This window comes from Dipodomys merriami, unplaced genomic scaffold, assembly GCF_024711535.1.
Source record: "Dipodomys merriami isolate MVZ:Mamm:240054 unplaced genomic scaffold, mDipMer1.0.p SCAF_2, whole genome shotgun sequence".
Classification (NCBI taxonomy): Eukaryota; Metazoa; Chordata; class Mammalia; order Rodentia; family Heteromyidae; genus Dipodomys; species Dipodomys merriami.
Window position 1 is genome coordinate 92056576 of NW_027203381.1, and position 13592 is coordinate 92070167.

The window sequence follows — 13592 nt, forward strand, 5'->3', positions numbered from 1 at the left end:
AATTTATATGTGTGTGCACATGTATAAATGACTGCAATGTTTGAATCATAGATTCCAATTAGGCTTGATATTTAATTTAATAGCCAGGCTTCTGTGGCTCAAGCCTGTAATCCTACCTATTCAAGAGGCTGAGATGCGAGGATCATGGTTTGAATCCAGTCAGGGCAGAAAACTCAGTGAGATTGTTATCTCCAATAAGTACTCAGAAAAACCTGGAAGTAATGCTGTGGCTCAAGTGGTAGAACAGTATTCTTGAGCACAAAGAGGTTCAAGGACAGAATCCAGGCCCTGGTTTCAAGACTAAGGACCAGAAACAAATCGTAAAAAAAAAAAAAACAACATAAAAAGCCTCACAATACTAGTCACTGTTGGTATTCACTGTTAGTATTAAAGAATGTTCTTACGGAACCTTTGGAGAAGACCCAGTGTCAGATCTACTGTCTGGCCTCTACCTCGTGCTTTGATTCCTGCTTAAGATAGTCTTAATTTAAATACACTATAAAATTTAATTGAATGGATTTCATGCCAGATCCATTTAGTCATATTAATCAGAAAGAATGGCATAGAATTTGCAAAAGCTATGGTAGCACACAGAAGGATGTAACTGTTTCTAGAGGATTTTGTTTCATAATTGCATTCTTGAATAAACTAGTTTAGATTTGTGCCAGAATATAATATCAAGAATCTTTGTGTAAAAAACTGGTATGAAACAGTGATGACTTCAGACATTACATTTACAAGACAAAGAACATATTTACTACCAATATCCATATTAGATTGTCATTGTCAGAAGCTTATGCATTGTCATGCAACATGGACCATTAAATAAAAACAAATGTGAAGATCAAATTTTCTGTTTATGAGAAATCAATCCTATTTAAAATAAAAGACATTTACCAGCATGAATAAAAATGAACCAGGCCTTAAGTTTAGTTTATAAACTGGGAAAAATATCATTATTTGCACAGGAAGAAGAATAGAGATATTTTAGCTTAACTGATTTAAAGACTACAGTAATAAAGACAATGTAGAATTGAAAGATGAAACAGGTTTTTTTGATTTATCATGAATAAGGAGAATCAGTTTCATTTATTTTAAATAGAAAGATAAAAAAAGAAAGATCATCTTCAAATTTAGAGCACACAAAAAGAAAACAAAACAAAAAAAAACTAATATACATTGCAATGTACCCTAAAATTGAGAGTGTGTTGATTCTCCCTATCCAAAGAGAATAGTTATTCTACAAAACCATAGGCACAAGATGTATACAAGGGTACTATTCCTTTCACTCATTTTTATTTGATACCATGGTATAAATATAGTCATTTAAAATACTGAATTTTGATTAATAGGCACTTTTTGGCAAATTTATGAATGATAGATATTTTGGAAAGTGTATTAATGCCATATATTTGTAGATGTAGACTACAAAGACAATAAACAAAATAAATATTGACAGACATATACATTTAAGAAGTTGGTAGATGTTTTAGTTGATTGCTAGCCTATCAGTGGATATCAATCCTTCTACCACCCTACCTAGGCATCAACAACACAAACATCTTTCTTTTCCTACCAAGTAGAAGACATTTCCTCAAGAATAAAACTATATTTTAGGTAAAAAAATATATATACAGCAAAAAGAAGTTGGTAAATGTTTTAGTCTACCTGTAGTTAAACTTACCTGAATATGCAGTGTGTATATGTGCCTTCATGTTCAATAATTCAGTATTACTTTATCATAGTTATAACTTCAATTATTTACAAAATTAGAAACAGGAATAATTAGTGAAATAAGAGATGGACTTACAATTTTGAATCTACATAAAGGGAAATCAAAGCAATTAATAGTTTAATGTTTTCTTATCAAAAGTCATCATTTTTTCATTTATTTTTCAGCCTTTGGAAGGGGGTTACAATGAAAACAAGTGATTCTTAGAAAACAAATTGACCTTACTAGTCAGATAGGCACTGGACCTGCTACAAGAGTATTGAATTGAAAAGAAGTTAAGCTATTTTTGTTTGTAAAAAAAATCACGCCACATTTACAGAAATCTCATAAATGAGTACAAGCTTGAAAATTATTCATTTTTGACACATTCACCTTGAATAACCCAACAGCAACTAAATGAATAGAGCGTGTCTACACATGTGTTAATTAGATTTGTCACCCACACTGTACAATTTTAAATGGGAGCAGCATCTATGAGGAATATCAAGTTTCCACATTTTATATATTGATTTTGTTCTTTAATCTCTTGTGTTAATCCTATCTTTGGTATAGAGTTTAGCTCTTATTATTACATTTACTAATGCTGCAGATACATGTCACAAGACTAAGGTATCATGTTTTAAACACAATGTGAATATAAGCCAGCCAGGCGTGTCATACTGAAATGTTAACTAAAATAATAAATAATAAAAAATCATAAGTACTTGCAAGTAATTTTGTATGCCTCACACAATATATTTCATAAAATGACATATATATTCTTCCCCACATATTCCTGTATTTTATATTTGATTTAGGACATTTGCTATTATTTCTCCAAAAGAAAACTAAGTGGAAAAGATTGGTAACCCTTTTGTGCTGAATATTGTGCAATTGTTTTGAGTGTGGCATAGTGAGTTTTCAGAAAGATTAGAAGTATAAACTATAAAAGAGGGGATGCTCCATGTACAACTTCTTTGAATAATTTTCTGCCAGTTGAACCAAATAAATGTCAGGATGTTCAAACATGTTTTGTAGAAGGGATGGGTAAGTCTTGGAGAAGAAGGTAGAGCCATGCAGAGAGGAATAATAGGTGAATACAGTTATAAATTGAACTTACATATGTGAAAAATGGAACTAGGTCACTTGAAGGGACTGATAGAGTTTGCATCGATGGAAGCAGAAGACAGAAGGCTTGAAACTGAACAAGATGTGTTCTTCACATAAACTAGCATTTGGAATCAGAATTCCTTTGTAAAATTATCAGTATTTCTGGTCATGATTTTTGTTTTTGAAAATTGGGACTTGTCTTTCCTTAATTTATTTTGAGAAGTTTCTCTCAATCATTTTTATATTTCATAAGCTGTCCAACAAAGCAGATAGGAAAGTAATGCATCTTGTCACCCCTTTCAACGATCTTCATACATCCCATCCAATTCTCCACTTTCCTCACTTTTCTTAGTTTTGTAGCACATGCAATGAATGTTTTTAATTGCATTCTTTCTCCTGTTTCTCTTTAGAATGGAGTTAAAAAGATTGCAGTTAATTAAAAAAATAAAAAGACAGGACCCAAAGGGGCCACAATTTTGAAGATTGCAGCCATGGAGATATGGAAGAGAACAGAGAATTCCAGACACAAAACCTCTGCCTCTCCTGACAACAGGTAGGTCCTAGGTCCCATGGCTTAGCCACATCTCTAATAATCCTGATTCACACCACAGACCAGGACAGCTTGCCAGCATTTCCAGAGTACAGTACTATGTTATGAATCCCTCTGTCTTCTCTGAGCTCTGGAATGATCAATATCTCCCAGAAGCTATAATTAGTCATGATATGGAAGCATAATGCTACTGGATTCATGGTCCACAGTGTGTTGTAGCTGTTTTTTTGTGAGTATGACTCTGCTTAACAGTTCATATACCCATAATACTAATTCCTGTTCTGAGCTGGTGCAGTTTATAAAAGGAAAGGCAAAGAGAACCAAGTTAGAACAAAAACAAAAACTAAGAAGTCAAAAAGTACACATTTAGGGGCTGGGAAGGTGGCTCAGTGGTAGAGCTCTTGCCTTGCATGCATGAGGCCCTGCCTTTGATTCCTCAGCACCACATAAGCAAAAAGAAAAAAGCTGGAAGTGGCGCTGTGGCTCAAGTGGTAGAGTGCTAGCCTTGACCTGAAGAGCTGAGGGACAGCGCCCAGGCCCAGAATTCAGGCCCCACGACTGGACCCAAAACAAACAAAAAAACAACCAAAAAAGTACACATTTCATTCTAGAAAGATACAAAGGGGAAGCTGACACGTTTTTCTACAAGCATTCGTCTTTATTCTTGTTCTTGTTTCACCTCTCAAGTACGTAGCATAGCCCTTGCCCCTTTTCCAGTTGATGCAGAGGGGGGTCTGAGTCCTCTATCATTGAGCCCTAAGCCCTTGATGCTCCTGCAAGGAGGAGAACAGGCCATCAGGCATGTACAATTTGGCCACATAATGTACAAAAGAAAGGAAATTAATGTCTTTGTTGACTCAGAACTGTGACAACTACATGCCACTAAGCCTACCTGGAGCTTTAAAAGCAAATGTTCTTGTTCAAAAATCTGTGAAATAGAATGTTTTCAAAATAAGACATCTTATTTTTCAATATTGGGAAGTAACAAAAATATTTTTATAGTTTGAACCAGCCACACAAACACAAAAACGATTCTAGTTTAAAATTAAACTACAACCTAGGAGGAAATAAAAACAGTTTTTGTATAATAGCATAACTATGTTTATTTATATTTATGAAAATAGTTGAGTTAAAAGAGGATGAAGGGCTGGGAAGGTGGCTCAGTGGTAGAGCGCTTGCCTTGCATGCTTGAGGCTCTGGGTTCGATTCCTCAGCACCACATAAGCAAAAAGAAAAAAGCCGGAAGTGGCACTGTGGCTCAAGTGGTAGTGCACTAGCCTTGAGCTGAAGAGCTGAAGGACAGCACCCAGGCCCAGAGTTCAGGCCCCACGACCGGACCCCCCCCCCCCCCGCCAAAAAAAATAAAATAAAATAAAAGAGGATGAAATAATTTAGATATCTTTGGAGTTAGTAAAATTTATCATGTTAAAGTATAGTTTTGTCACATAGTTTAACTTAAAAATAAATTATAATACATACACAGAAAATTAATCAGTACAGCTAAAATTAGTGTTTTAGCTTTGAACTTATAAAAAAAGTTAGGCAAAAAATGCAGCAAAATATAGAAAGGGCACATATAAATGAATTAACTATTTGCAATAATTAGCATCCATATAGGATAATTTTATCAGCTGAGCTAAAAAACTCAAAAAAAACATGTACAAATGACCATATAAGTTGATGCTAAGTGAAATGAATCCCAAGGTCTGGACACAAGAGATCTGTCTTCACTGTGACTGTTTTAAATATACCATGTGTTTTATTATTTTTGTGGTGTTGTTTCCTTTGTATGGTCTTTTCCCTATAGTATATCCTCTGTTGTCGTTGTACTCCATTTTGATATCCTACATCTTGTATATACATATGTCTAATCTGGGGAGAGGTAGGGGTATAACAAAAAGCTGAAACAAGGACACAGGATGACCCATTGCAACGAAGATACCTACAGGAAGGTGTATTGGGAACGAACTTTACGACTTCTGGCTGTGAAGAGGGAAGGAGGGCTGGAGTGTGGGAGCTGGGGAGGGAAGGGATAATGGGACAACAACAAGGAAGGGAAGGGATGACAATGAAGACAAGTAATGTACTCATTGTCTTGCACATGTAACTGTAACCCCTCCGTACAACATCTTAACAATAAAATAAAAATTTTAAAAATTAATTAAAATAATAAAAAGTATAAAACAAAACATTACATATACTGTATACACACAAACATATACACACATGGACAAATTGTTTAAGTCTGCTAATTAAAATCTCCTATCTTCATTACTATTTATCTTCATAGGAAATATATGGCTGATATGTAAGGACTTATAAATTGAATAAGTTTAAAATTTTTAAAATAAACAGGATGGGTATGTACTTCATATATCTATATCTATCTATCTATATATACATATGTATATATATATATATATAAACCAAAAGTAAAGTTGATTTATTGTTCATACTGAAAAAAAAAAACTAATCAAAATTTCAAGGAGCAAAGCACCAAAATGAACAAAAACATTATATTGATGTCATTTTTTTCACACAGATTTCAGTTCTCATTCCTAGTTCCTTCTAATAGGAATACCTTAAGGTTTGTTCAAAACGTTGTGTGTTAATTTTGTGTTATCTCCATTTTCCCTATTCTCCTATGTTAAGACAGCTATACCTGTAACTTTCACCTTTTCATTATTGAATAGATTTTAGCACCAAGATTTGGAATTTATCTGAACAAATAGATCCTAAAGCTAATTCAAATACCTAAAATACTGAAATATGTAAGTATATATTAAATACATTTTTTAAACTTTTATGATTTTTGCCAGTCTAGGGGCTTGAACTCAGTGCCTGTGCACTGTTCCTGATCTTCTTTTTCTCAAGGCTAGCACTTTACTATTTGAGCCACAGAGCCACTTCCAGCCTTTTCTGTTTATGTGGTGCTGAAGAATTGAAAAGGGCTTCAAGCATCCTAGGCAAACACTACCACTGACCCACATTCCCAGGCCCTGAAATACACTTTTAATTCAGATTTAAAAATTGGTTTTTATTAACTGAAAATATACAACACTTTTCTTACACCAAAGAAATTGCTTCCTAATCTTGTCATATTAATGTTCAATATCCTGTAATATCCATTGTAGGATAATTACTTTAATGTGCATTAATATATTGAATATTGTTTAAACTAGTATGTTTCAAGTTAGAACCTCAGCACCTAACTTGACAATGAATGTCCTACATGTAGCATGAAATTACTTTGTAGGTTTTTTGTTAAACCATAATTCTATTGATTTTGCATTTTTTCACATTCAGGTGCTTTTCAATTTTTGTGTTTTATTTCACTTAGGGTAATTTAAGCTCAATATGGACAGGGTTTTGTGAAGCAAGCAAAGGAAAAAGGACATTCCTAGTTTTACAGTTCATTAATATCCCAGCTAAAAATCAAGAACATTTAAATCTGAGACAGATTAGATGTAAAGTAAACAAAGAATTACCTTGGCAAAAGAGTGTGTTAATCATGAGCCAATGCCTACTCATGATTACGTGCTTCTATTTCAAATGTCTCACATTATATAATGTTATTTGTAGACAATATATGGGAGAAATGCCTGTCAAAGCATGTCGAAAATGTTGAATTTGTTTAGAATGGACAGTATATTGTACATGGTAGCTTTCTTTAAATATGCAGATTAATTTTTATGTAGTATAGATAGGAAATGTAGTTAAGTATGAGGTGGGGGGTGGAGGGAGCAAGATGATTTAAAGCCACTGATAGAAATCTGCCAGACAAGCAAAATCATATTATTTACAAGCATTTACATACTATTACAATTATTTACAATGTGTGATAAAATTAAGTTTATCTAGTTGAATTGTAGACACTGACCTTAGCAAAGGGGGAGAGAAGAACAACAGGATTAAGTTTATTGGATATTCAAGTTAATGTTGGTTGAAAGAGTGCTTTACTTTTAATCTTCATCTGATAAAACCAACTATCAATATGGAATATCTTTAGGGAATGTCTTGCTGAAAAACTGAGGTCTGGGTTAGGTAGATGAGAGCCCACTATAATCCCAGATACTAGGGAGGTAGAGAAAGGGAGATCATTAATTTGAGATGAAACTGGACAAAGTTATAATGTACAGAATACAACAAATAAAAAGGTTGAGAGTGTTAAGGGGTAGGATACTTGATCACCATGTACAGGCCCTAATTTCAATCTTCACTATTGCAAAAGAAAAAAAATCATGAAATGCCTAAATTTAATTTAACACAAGGTTCTTTTTGAATTTTTATATTTATACTTGAAATTTTACTGGTGTAAGTTCTACAAAGTTTTTAAATGCTTGCTTTTTCTTTATCTTTTTGGTGGTACTTGGATTTGAACTTAGAACTTTGTGCTTGAAGGTATTTTTCTACCACTTAAGCAGTTTATTATTGCCTTATTTTTTTTTTAAATTTGAGTAAGGATGCACCTGTATGCCCTTCTAACTTTGACTTCAATTCTATTTACATTTCCCATGTAGCTGGGATAACAAAAACACACCATCATGCTCAGCTTTTTATTGGTTAAAATGAGGCTCCATGAATATTTTTTCCAGGTTCTCCTCAAACTAGAAATTCCTTAATTTTCACTTATTGAGTTATTAGGATATATATATATATATATATATGTATATATATATACACACACACACACACACACATACATACATACAGATATATATATACGTGTGTGTTTCCTATATCTTTGATTACATATGGATGATAATCATAGTAGACATAAAAGTAGATACAATTTTCTTTATGCATTTGTAAATCGATGGACAACTATCTTTACTCTATGGCTTGCATATTGGGAATTCTGTCATGATAAATGTGGATATGTAAGTGTACGTACTGAAAGCTGACTTTGATTCTTTGGGGTGTGTACTAGGAAATTTTACCTACAGTTCTATGGAATTTCTCTTATTAACTTATACAGAAATATCCATTCTGATTTTTATAGCATATGAACTAATTTACTATGGCTTCCTTGGCCAATTGCCAGCAGTTGTTTATTTCTTGAATACACAAGAATGAGATAGAAAATCTACATGGCTTTGATTGAATTTCCCTGATACCTTAAGTTGTTATACATTTATTTATGTATTTTTGCTAATTTATACTGTTTTAGAGACCTATCCAACGCTTTTTCCAACAGTCTATTATAATTTAGCTTTATATTATGATTGATTATTTATTATTGATTAGAATTAGTGCTTAGTTTTTGAGTTCTTCATGTACTCTGGGTATTAATTTCTGTTGTTTTTTATTATCTATATTATAGAATAATGGATTGAAGCCATTTTTTATTATTCAAAGCATTATCACTTTTTTTTGTAGTTTAGGATAAAAATGTGTACCATTTTTATATTAAGCCTAATGGTAGAAGCCTATTTAAAATAACTTAAGAATTATTCCTAATAATACTGAAACAAAGGTATTTTCAAATACAAAGCTGATATGTAATTTTTTAATGTGTCCTTAATAGCATAATGTTTCTAAGTTGTCAAAAAATAATATAAACAAAACTTGAAATACTATGAAAGTGCAGGTTAGGCAGAAACATCTTCTAAACTACAAGCTATAAAATTCATACAATTGCCCTCACATGCTATACAAATGGAAACCTTCACAAATAAAAATTTCTTTGCAGTCATTTTACAGAATGATTCTAGTGTCTGATTTTTTACTTTGTAGAGCTAAGTCTAGCATCTTAATAGACTAGAAGGAAATATTTATGAAATGTTTGAAAAAGTTTCTTCAAAATAATTGTTTAGAGAGTAATATGAATTCACTTACAAAGTCTTTCACTATTGTTATTCCCTGGTGTATTTGATAAACAGTGTTATTTGCTTTTTTTATCCTGAAATGCCATATGTCAACCTGAACAAATACCATTGCTTTAAAATTGTGTGTGGTATTAGTAGCTTACATCATTGGAGCAGATTGTTGTTTGACCTTGATTGAGTAAAACTACTTAGCAAATAGAGTTGGAACAACCTAGCAAAAGCCATTAATTTGCTTCTAGTTAGACAGAATGTGGAAATCTATAAATAATGTAGGAAGTAAATCATTCTGAAAAGGAAATTAAAAAATGTATTAGTAACTGGATTAACAAGATTCTGTGAAGGGTTTGCATTTGAAAATATCTAAAGTATAAAAGATTAAGTAAACTAAACTCAACATTTTATAATAGTAATTCTTAAGAACTATGAACAACCACTATTTATAAAATTTATAAATTTCAGCATCATTTAAAAAAGACATTTATCATTCTTATATATAAGTTATAAGTGGAATTATGTTAACTATAGAGATTCTTTATACTATTTAAAATTTATTTTTCAGTTGTTTCAAAGTCACACTTTTTATAAGTAAAAGCAAAGCTCTGTTCATGAGCTGTAAGGTAGTGGGTGCCTGAGTGAATAGTGAGAGGAATCTTCAGGTACCTATTTTCTTTATTTATTTTTGCTAATAAAGGAAAAGCTGCTACATCTGTAATCATAGCTACTAGCTCACATCTGTTTTCAGGAGGCTGAGATGTGAGTATTGCAATTAAAAGCCAGCCAAAGCATGAAACTCCAGCACACAAACAAATAAACCAAAAAAAAGATACAAAAGTGTATCTGTTTCAAGTGCTAATGTGCTAACTGGCCTTGGGCAAACAGCTGGGAGTCAGCACCCAATCCTAGAGTTCAAGTCTCGGGTGCAGGTGTGAGTCTGAGCATCAATTTAAAAAAAAAACTTAAAAAATTAATTTGGAAGAAAAAGCTTACAAATTCAAACACTTGTTTGGCATCTAAAGATTTGCATATCAAATAAAAGCATACACCACTCGTATTTTAACAGTAGATGTTTACAATAGAAATCTTAAAATACTTAGAACTAATTTAATTAATCCAATTCCATTTTTAGAGATGATTTTAAAAAGTCTACTTACAATTTATCCTTACAGATAAAAGGTCTTTAGTTTATCATAATTTAATTACTCCATTTATTACATCAATAAACTATAAAAGATGCTCTATTAGGGCTGAGAAGGTGGCTCAGTGGTAGAGCGCTTGCCTTGCATGCTCAAGGCCCTGGGTTCGATTCCTCAGCACCACATAAGCAAAAAGAAAAAAGCCGGAAGTGGCGCTGTGGCTCAAGTGGTAGAGCACTAGCCTTGAGCTGAAGAGCTGAGGGACAGTGCCCAGGCCCAGAGTTCAGGCCCCACGACCGGACCCAAAAAAAAAAAAAAAAAGATGCTCTATTAGTGTCAGAGATACTATAGTCATATGGCAGCCACAGAGCTATTAAGATGTATTGATATTCAGTGGAAATGCTTATTAAAGTGCCATATATATTTGTAAGTAATATCTGTAATGTGATTGATATAAATACATAAAATGTCATGTCTTCCAAGGTTCCTCACCAATCACACCTCTGGATATTTCATCACAACAGTTGTGCTCTGAAAATTGCACTAGAGATTTCCCACTCAACAGCATTTGCATGTACACAATCATAGCAGCTGGTGGTGAAAGCTTAAGTATGAAAACACTTTCTAAATTTCAGATTGAGCTCACAACTGAACACTTATCCCTTACATTTTTCTTTTCCTTTTTCATTTTCTTTTGTCCTTGAAAGTTGTACTTTTATGTAAGAGAAAGATTTTCTTTCTATTGCCAGAGCTGCAATACTGTAGTATATAGAATAAAGATTAAAGTCATGTAGAATAAATATTTTCTGCATTTTTTCAAACATGTGTGCACAAAGATAAAGTACTTTTAATAATGAAACCTACTAAGCAAGTGCCAATTTGGTATCATGAAGACAAACCATCTGACTGACAGATTAAAATCTCACCTTTCATAGATCTCTAATAACTGAAATATGCCTGATTCTTATCATTGTTATAAGAAGCAACTCCTGTCACATGTTAAAATACAATGGTATGTAATGTATGCATTCTGATTTTTTTAGATATTATATATTGTATTTTGTATATTTTTGTTTTATATATTTTGTTTTCTGCACCTATGAGTATACACAATTTTTATTTACTTAAAACAAATTAACCTCATATAAAAATCATAGTAATATAGCTTATGTTCCTTACATTTATTGTCTAAAATGCAGTACAAATGTGAAGGAATTTTATTTCTACCTTGTAAGAGGACAATGAAAGTACTGTTTTTAAGTAATTACAAAATATCTAAGAATATTTTTAGCATACTATCCAAGACACAGAATTCAAAATTTTAGAGAGAGAAATAACACATATATTCTCTCATATGTAGAAGAAGAAATTTATAAATATATACATGTAATTATTTACAGAATCACATGCATCTATATACAATATGCATATAGTTTATGCAGAGTTAAATTCCAATGGGGTAATTTACATATGGTTAACAAATTGAATTCTAGGAAACTCAGCATGTGCTCTGAGCTGGATAAGGGGATTAAGGACAAGGGAAGGGACTGGAAGATGAATTGGAGTAAGGACAGTGGGAAAGTGCCCTCATAATATTCAACGTCCATATGTGAATATGTGACAAGATAAAATGGAAGAGATGGTTGGAGCTATGATACATAAGGGAGAATAATGAAAAAGATGGTATTAATGTAGATATATTTTACTTACAAACTGATATGTTGAATTAAAACTCCTTTGTAAAACTACTTAAAGACAAAAATAAAACTAAAACAAAACTTCAAAGCCACATGAACTGCCCAGTTAAAGACTATGTTTCAATTTATAAACATTGTTCCTTCTCCCTCAAACATATATCATAAATATACTCATATATACTCATTTATTCTCCTATGAAGTATGTGTCTATATACACACATATATAATGTTTATTTGCAACATTATATTCATAAACGTTTGTTAATGATTAAAGCAGTTTACATTTCATTTGCCTTTGCATTCCGTTGGGATTGCAGTAGTTTGTACAGATTTCATTATATAAAGGTACCATCCAGGTCTTATTTAACTTAAAAGTAAAGAGGTAAAAATCAAATGTAGCATGCATTCTTTGTTTATTTTTCCAAATATAATTCATGATTATACATTATTGGCAGCACACTTGTTGGGAGAAATTGTGGAATAAAGCCACTTGTTTTGTTTATTTTATTGTTTCAGTTTAACAGTGTGTGTTTTTAAACCTTAGCTATTTGCCATGATACTTGCTATTCTTAGAAATAAAACTATATGTTAAAATGCTGAAAATATAGCATTATGTACAATAAACCAGACACATAAATACAAGTACTTTGTGCTGTCTATTGAATGTGGAAGTAAAATAATCTGTATTTATGGACCTTAATGTAGAACAAAGATTGCTAGAGTTTGTTAAGTATGTTCAACGTATGGTAAAAGGATGCTAGAGTTAATTAGAGCACTGTATGTGCATGGACTAAAATACCACAATGACACCCATTAATATGAGAAATCAACAAATGTTAATAAAATGTAAAACATGAAAGAGGTCATCTACAATTTCACATATGTGTATATAGTAAATATACAATAAGTAATGCTTATTTAAGTTTATGACAAATATTTGAAAATAATTTTCAAAAATTGAATTGAAAGATTTTCTATCATGCAATGATTTCTTCATCTAACGTGATAGACATCTATATAGTAACTGATGTCCCATGTGCTTTTCTTATTAGATTTAGCTTTCATTATTTTTTTGAATTATGTGATTTTTTTAGAGGTAAGAATGTGACCAATTTGATTATAACAGAGACAGAAAAAAGTGTGTTCAGATAAATAAAAAGTAAACAATCATATGATTTCATGTGAAAAAAACCTGTTTAAAAGATACGAGAAATGCTTAGCACAGTGAGCTTACCTCACCACGAGCCTAGAATGGCAGAAACATAGCATTATACCTTTAAAAATATTATTCTTCATAACTTTTCATAACAATTAAATAAAATAGGTATAGAACATAGAAAATAGGTATTCTCTACATTATAGTAACATTTACATATCAATCAAATCTGAAACCAGTTTGTTATTGATTTCCAATTTTATGTAATATAAGCTTTCAAAAGCTGGATATGAGGATAACATTCAAGCCCAAGTTACAACTTACTATAAAATATTTTTATTATGTGTGCTGAGATAATTTGGTACTGTATTTGGATGTCTCAAAATTATATTCTTTAAATTAGAAT